The sequence below is a fragment of the Hordeum vulgare genome, chromosome 5H (genome assembly GCF_904849725.1).
Source record: "Hordeum vulgare subsp. vulgare chromosome 5H, MorexV3_pseudomolecules_assembly, whole genome shotgun sequence".
Classification (NCBI taxonomy): Eukaryota; Viridiplantae; Streptophyta; class Magnoliopsida; order Poales; family Poaceae; genus Hordeum; species Hordeum vulgare.
In genome coordinates, this window is record NC_058522.1 from 433,704,166 (window position 1) to 433,713,075 (window position 8,910).

Below are 8,910 nucleotides of genomic sequence, written 5' to 3' on the forward strand. Positions count from 1 at the left end.
AAAAAACACAAGGTGGAAAGAGTTTCCAAGTGGGAAGGTGGAATCCTACTCCAAGTAGGATTGGAGTAGGACTCCTCCACCTCCAATTTCGGCCAAACCTTTAGGTTTTGAGGCTGCCTCCTCCCCTCCCTCCCACCTATATATACGGAGGTTTTAGGGCTGATTTGAGACGACTTTTCCACAGCAGCCCGACCACATACCTCCACGGTTTTTCCTCTAGATCGCGTTTCTGCGGAGCTCGGACGGAGCCCTGCTGAGACAAGGTCATCACCAACCTCCGGAGCGCCGTCACGCTGCCGGAGAACTCTTCTACCTCTCCGTCTCTCTTGCTGGATCAAGAAGGCCGAGATCATCGTCGAGCTGTACGTGTGCTGAACGCGGAGGTGCCGTCCGTTCGGTACTAGATCGTGGGACTGATCGCGGGATTGTTCGCGGGGCGGATCGAGGGACGTGAGGACGTTCCACTACATCAACCGCGTTCACTAACGCTTCTGCTGTACGATCTACAAGGGTACGTAGATCACTCATCCCCTCTCGTAGATGGACATCACCATGATAGGTCTTCGTGCGCGTAGGAAAATTTTTGTTTCCCATGCGACGTTCCCCAATAGTGGCATCACGAGCTAGGTTCATGCGTAGATGTCTTCTCGAGTAGAACACAAAAGTTTTTGTGGGCGGTGATGTGCGTTTTGCTGCCCTCCTTAGTCTTTTATTTATTCCGCGGTATTGTTGGATTGAAGCGGCTTGGACCGACATTACTCGTACGCTTACGAGAGACTGGTTTCATCGCTACGAGTAACCCCGTTGCTCAAAGATGACTGGCAAGTGTCGGTTTCTCCAACTTTAGTTGAATCGGATTTGACCGAGGAGGTCCTTGGATGAGGTTAAATAGCAACTCATATATCTCCGTTGTGGTGTTTGCGTAAGTAAGATGCGATCCTACTAGATACCCATGGTCACCACGTAAAAGATGCAACAACAAAATTAGAGGACGTCTAACTTGTTTTTGCAGGGTATGCTTGTGATGTGATATGGCCAACGATGTGATGTGATATATTGGATGTATGAGATGATCATGTTGTAATAGATAAGATCGACTTGCACGTCGATGGTACGGCAACCGGCAGGAGCCATAGGGTTGTCTTTATAACTAACGTTTGTGCTTGCAGATGCGTTTACTATTTTGCTAGGACGTAGCTTTAGTAGTAATAGCATGAGTAGCACGACAACCCCGATGGCGACACGTTGATGGAGATCATGGTGTGACGCCGGTGACAAGAAGATCGTGCCGGTGCTTTGGTGATGGAGATCAAGAAGCACGTGATGATGGCCATATCATGTCACTTATAAATTGCATGTGATGTTAATCCTTTTATGCACCTTATTTTGCTTACAACGACGGTAGCATTATGAGGTGATCTCTCACTAAAATTTCAAGACGAAATTGTGTTCTCCCCGACTGTGCACCGTTGCTACAGTTCGTCGTTTCGAGACGCCATGTGATGATTGGGTGTGATAGACTCAACGTTCACATACAACGTGTGCAAAACAGTTGCGCACGCGGAACACTCGGGTTAAGCTTGACGAGCCTAGCATGTGCAGACATGGCCTCGGAACACATGAGACCGAAAGGTCGAGCATGAATCGTATCGTTGATATGATTAGCATAGAGATGCTTACCACTGAAACTATTCTCGACTCACGTGATGATCGGACTTGAGATAGTGGATTTGGATCATGTACCACTCAAATGACTAGAGAGATGTACTTTTTGAGTGGGAGTTCTTAAGTAATATGATTAATTGAACTAATTGTCATGAACATAGTCTAATGGTCTTTGCGAATTACGATGTAGCTTGCGCTATAGCTCTACTGTTTTATATGTTCCTAGAGAAAATTTAGTTGAAAGTTGATAGTAGCAAACTTTGCAGACTGAGTCTGTAAAACCGAGGATTGTCCTCGTTGCTGCACAGAAGGCTTATGTCCTTAATGCACCACTCGGTGTGCTGCACCTCGAGCGTCGTCTGTGGATGCTGTGAACATCCGGCATACACGTTTCTGATGACTACACGATAGTTCAGTACAAAAATACTTAATGGCTTAGAAGCAAGGCGCCGAAAACGTTGTAAAAGGTCACGGAACATAAGTGATGTTCTAAAGAGATGAAGTTGTGATTTCATGCGTGTGCCCTTGTTAAGAGGTACGAGACCTCCGACAAGATTCTTTGTCCACAAAGCACAAGAGAAAAGGCTCAATCGTTGAGCATGTGCTCAGATTGTCTGAGTACGACAATCGCTTGAATCAAGTGGGAGTTAATCTTCCAGATGAGATAGTGATAGTTCTCCAAAGTCACTGCCACCAAGCTGTGAGAGCTTCGTGATGAACTATAACATATCAAGGATACATACAATGATCCTTGAGCGATTCGCGATGTTTGACACTGCGAAAGTAGAAATCAAGAAGGAGCATCAATAGTTGATGGTTTGTAAAACCACTAAGTTTCAAGAAAGGCAAGGGCTAGAAGGGATACTTCGTGAAACGGCAAAACAGTTGCTGCACTAATGAAGAGACCCAAGATTAAACCCAAACCCGAGACTAAGTGCTTCTGTAATGAGGGGAACAATCACTGAGGCGGAGCAACTCAAGATACTTGGTAGATAAGAAGGCTGGCAAAAGTCGAAAGAAGTGTATTTGATATACATGATGTTGATGTGTACTTTACTAGTACTCCTAGTAGCACGAGGGTATTGGATACCGGTTCGGTTGCTAAGTGATTAGTGACGCGAAATGAAAGCTACGGCATAAACGGAGACTAGCTAAAGGCGAGGTGACGATACGTGTTGGAAGTGTTTCCAAGATTGATATGATCAAACGTCGCACGCTCCCTCTACCATCGGGATTGGTGTTAAACCTAAATAATTGTTATTTGGTGCTTGCGTTAAGCATGAACATGATTGGATCGTGTTTATTGCAATACGATTATTCATTTAAAGAGAATAATGGTTACTCTATTTTCTTGAATAATCACCTTCAATGGTTTATTGAATCTCGATCGTAGTGTTACACATGTTCATGATATTGGTGCCAAAAGATACGAGTTGATGATGATAGTACCACTTACTTGTGGCACTGCCGCTTGAGTCATGTTAGTATAAATTGCATGAAGAGGCTCCATGCTGATGGATCTTTGTACTCACCTGATTTCGAATCACTAGTGACATGCGAATCATACCACATGAGCAAGGCCTTGTTTTCATTGAGATGAAATAAGATAGTAACTTGTTGGAAGTGATACATTTTGATGTATGTAGTCCAATGGGTGCCGAGGCACGCAGTGGATATCATTATGTTCTTACTTCACTGACGATTTGAGTAGATACGGGAGTATTTACTTAATGAATCACAAGTCTAAAATGTTGAAAAGTTCAATTCTGTTTCAGAGTGAAGTTCGTCGTAACAAGACGATAAACTGTCTACGATATGATCATGGAAATGAATATCTGAGTTACGAGTTTTGTTACACACTTAAGACAATGTGGAAATTGTTTCGCAGTTCATGCCACCTGGAACATCATAGTGTGATGATGTGTCTGAACGTCATAGCCACGCACTATTTGGTATGGTGCATACTATGATGTCTCTTATCGAATTACCACTATCGTTTATGGGTTATGCATTAGAGACAACCGCACTCACTTTAAATAGGGCACCGCGTATTTCCGTTGAGATGACACAGTATAGACTGAGGTTTAGAGAAATCTAAACTGTCGTTTCTTGAAAGTTTGGGGTTTCCACACTTATGTGAAAAAGTTTCAGTCTGATAAGCTCGAACCCAAAGCGGATAAATGCATCTTCATAGGATATCCAAAACAGTTGGGTACATCTCCTATCTCAGATCCGAAAGCAAAGTATTTGTTTCTAGAAACGGATCCTTTCTCGAGGAAAGGTTTCTCTCGGAAGAATTGAGTGGGAGGGTAGTAGAACTTGATGAGGTTATTGAACCATCACTTCAACCAGTGTGTAGCAGGGCGCAGGAAGTTGTTCATGTGGCGCCTACACCAATTGAAGTGGAAGCTGATGATGATGATCATTGAGCTTCAAATCAAGTTACTACAAACCTCGTAGGTCGACAAGGTCGCGTACTGCTGCAGAGTAGTACGGTAACCCTGTCTTGGAGGTCATGTTGTTGAGCAATAGTGAACCTACGAGTTATGGAGAAAGCGATGGTGGGCCCAGATTCCGACAAATGGCTGGAAGCCATGAAATCCGAGAGAGGATCCATGTGTGAAAACAAAGTGTAGACTTTGGTAGAACTACTTGATGGTCATAGGACTATTGAGTAAAAATGGATCTTTAAAAGAAGACAGACGATGATGGTGATAAGTCACTATTAAGAAAAGCTCGACTTGTCACAAAGATGTTTTCGATAAGATCAAACAGTTGACTATGATGAGACTTTCTCACTCGTAGCGATGCTAAAAGTCTGTTAGAATTATGTTAGTTGTTGATGCATTATTTATGAAATATTGCACGTAGGATGTCAAAACATTGTTTTCTCGACGGTTTCCTTGAGGAAACATTGTTAGAATTAATTCAACAAGATGCATGCCTTGACAAGTTTTTGAAAGAGTTCAAAATAGACCAGCAAAGAAGGAGTTCTTGGTTGCGTTGTGAGGTGTGAATTTGAGTAAGACTCAAAACCCGACCACGGCAGAATAAAGAGAATAGATGAAGGTCGTCTTCTATGCCTTAGCCGTAGAATCTGAAGTATGGCATGCTGTGTACCGCACCTGAAGTGTGCCTTGACTCAAAGTATGTTGAGAGGTACAGAGAGTGATCCATGATTGAATCACTAGCAGCGGTCAAAATTTATCCTTAGTAACTAATGGACTAAGGAATTTTTCTCGATTATGGAGGTGGTTAAAGAGTTCGTCGTAAAGGGTTACGTCGATGCAAGCTTTGACACTAATCCGAATAACTATGAGTAGTGAAACGGATTCGTATAGTAGAGTAGATATTTGGAGCATTTCCGAATAGCACGTAGTAGCAACATCTATAAGATGACATAAAGATTTGTAAAGAACGCACGGAACCGTTGACTAAAACCTCTCTCACGAGCAAGACGTGATCAGACCCCATAACTATATGGGTGTTGGATTCGTTGGAATCACATGGTGATGTGAACTAGATTATTGACTCTAGTGCAAGTGGGATTCTGTTGGAAATATGCCCTAGAGGCAATAATAAATTAGTTATTATTATATTTCTTAGTTCATGATAATCGTTTATTATCCATGCTATAATTGTATTGATTGGAAACACAATACTTGTGTGGATACATAGACAAAACACTGTCCCTAGTAAGCCTCTAGTTGACTAGCTCGTTGATCAAAGATGGTCAAGGTTTCCTGGCCATAGGCAAGTGTTGTCACTTGATAACGGGATCACATCATTAGGAGAATCATGTGATGGACTAGACCCAAACTAATAGACGTAGCATGTTGATCGTGTCATTTTGTTGCTACTGTTTTCTGCGTGTCAAGTATTTGTTCCTATGACCATGAGATCATATAACTCACGGACACCGGAGGAATCCTTTGTGTGTATCAAACGTCGCAACGTAACTGGGTGACTATAAAGATGCTCTACAGGTATCTCCGAAGGTGTTCGTTGAGTTAGTATAGATCGAGACTGGGATTTGTCACTCCGTGTGACGGAGAGGTATCTCGGGGCCCACTCGTTAATACAACATCACACACAAGCCTTGCAAGCAATGTAACTTAATGTAAGTTGCGGGATCTTGTATTACGGAACGAGTAAAGAGACTTGCCGGTAAACGAGATTGAAATAGGTATGCGGATACTAACGATCGAATCTCGGTCAAGTAACATACCGAAGGACAAAGGGAATGACATACGGGATTATATGAATCCTTGGCACTGAGGTTCAAACGATAAGATCTTCGTAGAATATGTAGGATCCAATATGGGCATCCAGGTCCCGCTATTGGATATTGACCGAGGAGTCTCTCGGGTCATGTCTACATAGTTCTCGAACCCGCAGGGTCTGCACACTTAAGGTTCGACGTTGTTTTATGTGTATTTGAGTTATATGGTTGGTTACCGAATGTTGTTCGGAGTCCCGGATGAGATCAAGGACGTCACGAGGGTTTCCGGAATGGTCCGGAAACGAAGATTGATATATAGGATGACCTCATTTGGTTACGTGAAGGTTTTCGTGCATTACCGGAAAAGTTTCGGGCTCATCGGTAGTGTACCGGGAGTGCCGGGAGGGGTGCCGCGGACCATCGGGAGGGGTGTCACGCCCCAAGGGGTCTCATGGGCTATGGGAAGAGATAAACCAGCCCCTAGTGGGCTGGAATAAGTTCCCACTAAGGCCCATAAGGTTTGAGAAGGAAAAAACACAAGGTGGAAAGAGTTTCCAAGTGGGAAGGTGGAATCCTACTCCAAGTAGGATTGGAGTAGGACTCCTCCACCTCCAATTTCGGCCAAACCTTTAGGTTTTGAGTCTGCCTCCTCCCCTCCCTCCCACCTATATATACGGAGGTTTTAGGGCTGATTTGAGACGACTTTTCCACGGCAGCCCGACCACATACCTCCACGGTTTTTCCTCTAGATCGCGTTTCTGCGGAGCTCGGGCGGAGCCCTGCTGAGACAAGGTCATCACCAACCTCCGGAGCGCCGTCACGCTGCCGGAGAACTCTTCTACCTCTCCGTCTCTCTTGCTGGATCAAGAAGGCCGAGATCATCGTCGAGCTGTACGTGTGCTGAACGCGGAGGTGCCGTCCGTTCGGTACTAGATCGTGGGACTGATCGCGGGATTGTTCGCGGGGCGGATCGGGGGACGTGAGGACGTTCCACTACATCAACCGCGTTCACTAACGCTTCTGCTGTACGATCTACAAGGGTACGTAGATCACTCATCCCCTCTCGTAGATGGACATCACCATGATAGGTCTTCGTGCGCGTAGGAAATTTTTTGTTTCCCATGCGACGTTCCCCAACACTTACAGCCCGAGCCCAGCGGTACTACCGCTGGCTCCAGCGGTACTACCGCTGACCCTCCAGCGGCACTACCGCTGGCTGCAGCAGTACTACCGCTGAGCCCATGGTAGCGCAAAGATACTACCGGGCCAACCACCGCCACGAAAGTCTTCGCAAAAAGTTCGACGTAGTACAACCGCAAAGATGACGGTACTAAAGTCCTGGAGCGGTACTACCGCTGACCAGAGGCGGTACTACCGCTGGGCCAGCGGTACTACTGCCAGCTCTAGCGGTACTACCGCTAGGGCCAACGGTACTACCGCGAGCTCTAGCGGTACTACCGCTAGGGCCAGCGGTACTACCGCACGCCACTGAAACAACCATAACTTTCGCATACGAGCTCCGAATCGAGCAAACCCAAGCTTGTTGGATTCAGGACAACAAGAGCTTCCAAATAGCGACCATGCAGATATGAAAATACCAATGATATAGAGATGTGAGACCTCTATGAATGAAGAACCGGCAAAAACTCCAACATCGAAAACATCATAGTAGATGCATATGGACTCCGTTTTCGATGAACTCGAGCTTGTCATGAAGATGACCATAAGCTCTAAAACTCACAAAGAGAAATACCAAATAATAACCAAGAAGTATGATGCAAGTATGCAAATGGTTTGAGCTCTCAACGAACGATACGATCAAGCTACTCCTTGAGAGCCCCCCCCCCCTTGACAGTACAACAATCTATCCAAAAACAGAAAACCTATCAAGGGCAAACCTATACCTTGCACCTCGACCTCTTAAGCTAGATGATGATGATCTTGGCTTCCTCAAGATGGACCACCTTTCTTGATTGCGTTGGCTTGATGAAGACTAGTTGATTGCTCCCCCATACTCACTATGGGTGAGCCACTCTTCAGCATATCTTCACAAGTCCATTGCCACCACAATGGACGACAAGCTTCAAGCATGATATATTCGTGATGATCCACTTGAACTTGCACACGGCAATCTTGATGACAATCACCACTTGACGTCATCCTTCATGGGTTGTATGCGATCTTACTTTTGACGCAAGCCCATGGAAACACACCTAACCCCCACATAGAACTCTCACAAAGACCATGGGTTAGTACACAAACCCGTAATGGACAATGCTTACCATACCATGGGATCACTTGATCCCTCTCGGTACATATTGTATGCTTTGTGTGTTGATCATCTTGATTTACTCTTTGTCTGAGATCTTGATCAACCTTGTGTCTCTATGACCATTCTTTGGATAATACCTTGAATACCATCTTGGTCATCAGATAAACTCCTTGAACCCAACAGATGGACTTCAAGAAGTGCCTATGGACAAATCCTATAACTTAAGGCAACCATTAGTCCATAGGAATTGTCATCAATTACCAAAACCACATATGGAGATATATGCTCTAACATCCGCCTTTGTCACTTTTCCACTGACCACTGCTTATGATATATGAGTATCAGCCACGACCGACCCTTACAAAAAATAAAAACAACTGAACTTGGCAAATACGACACCTATACGCCCGCGGACAGCGCCCGTCGGCCCCTCATATGTTTCACCACACATCCACACGTGTCAAATGAAACCCTAAAATTCATGCAATACATGCATGTCGATCATCCGATACAAATTATCTGAATTTAACAGTTCAAAAACAAACAAAATCAAAGCACGATTCAACAAACCAGACATACCAAAATGAAATCAATGTTCGAAAGTGACACGATTCTTGTCGGATCACTGGCCAGACATGCCCATGTTCTTCTTCTTTCTCAGATTGGGATCAGATGTTGCCCCAAATACAAATGTGATAATCTCCTATTCATAATCCATTTCGGCTGGATCTTCATTGTCATTGACCATGCT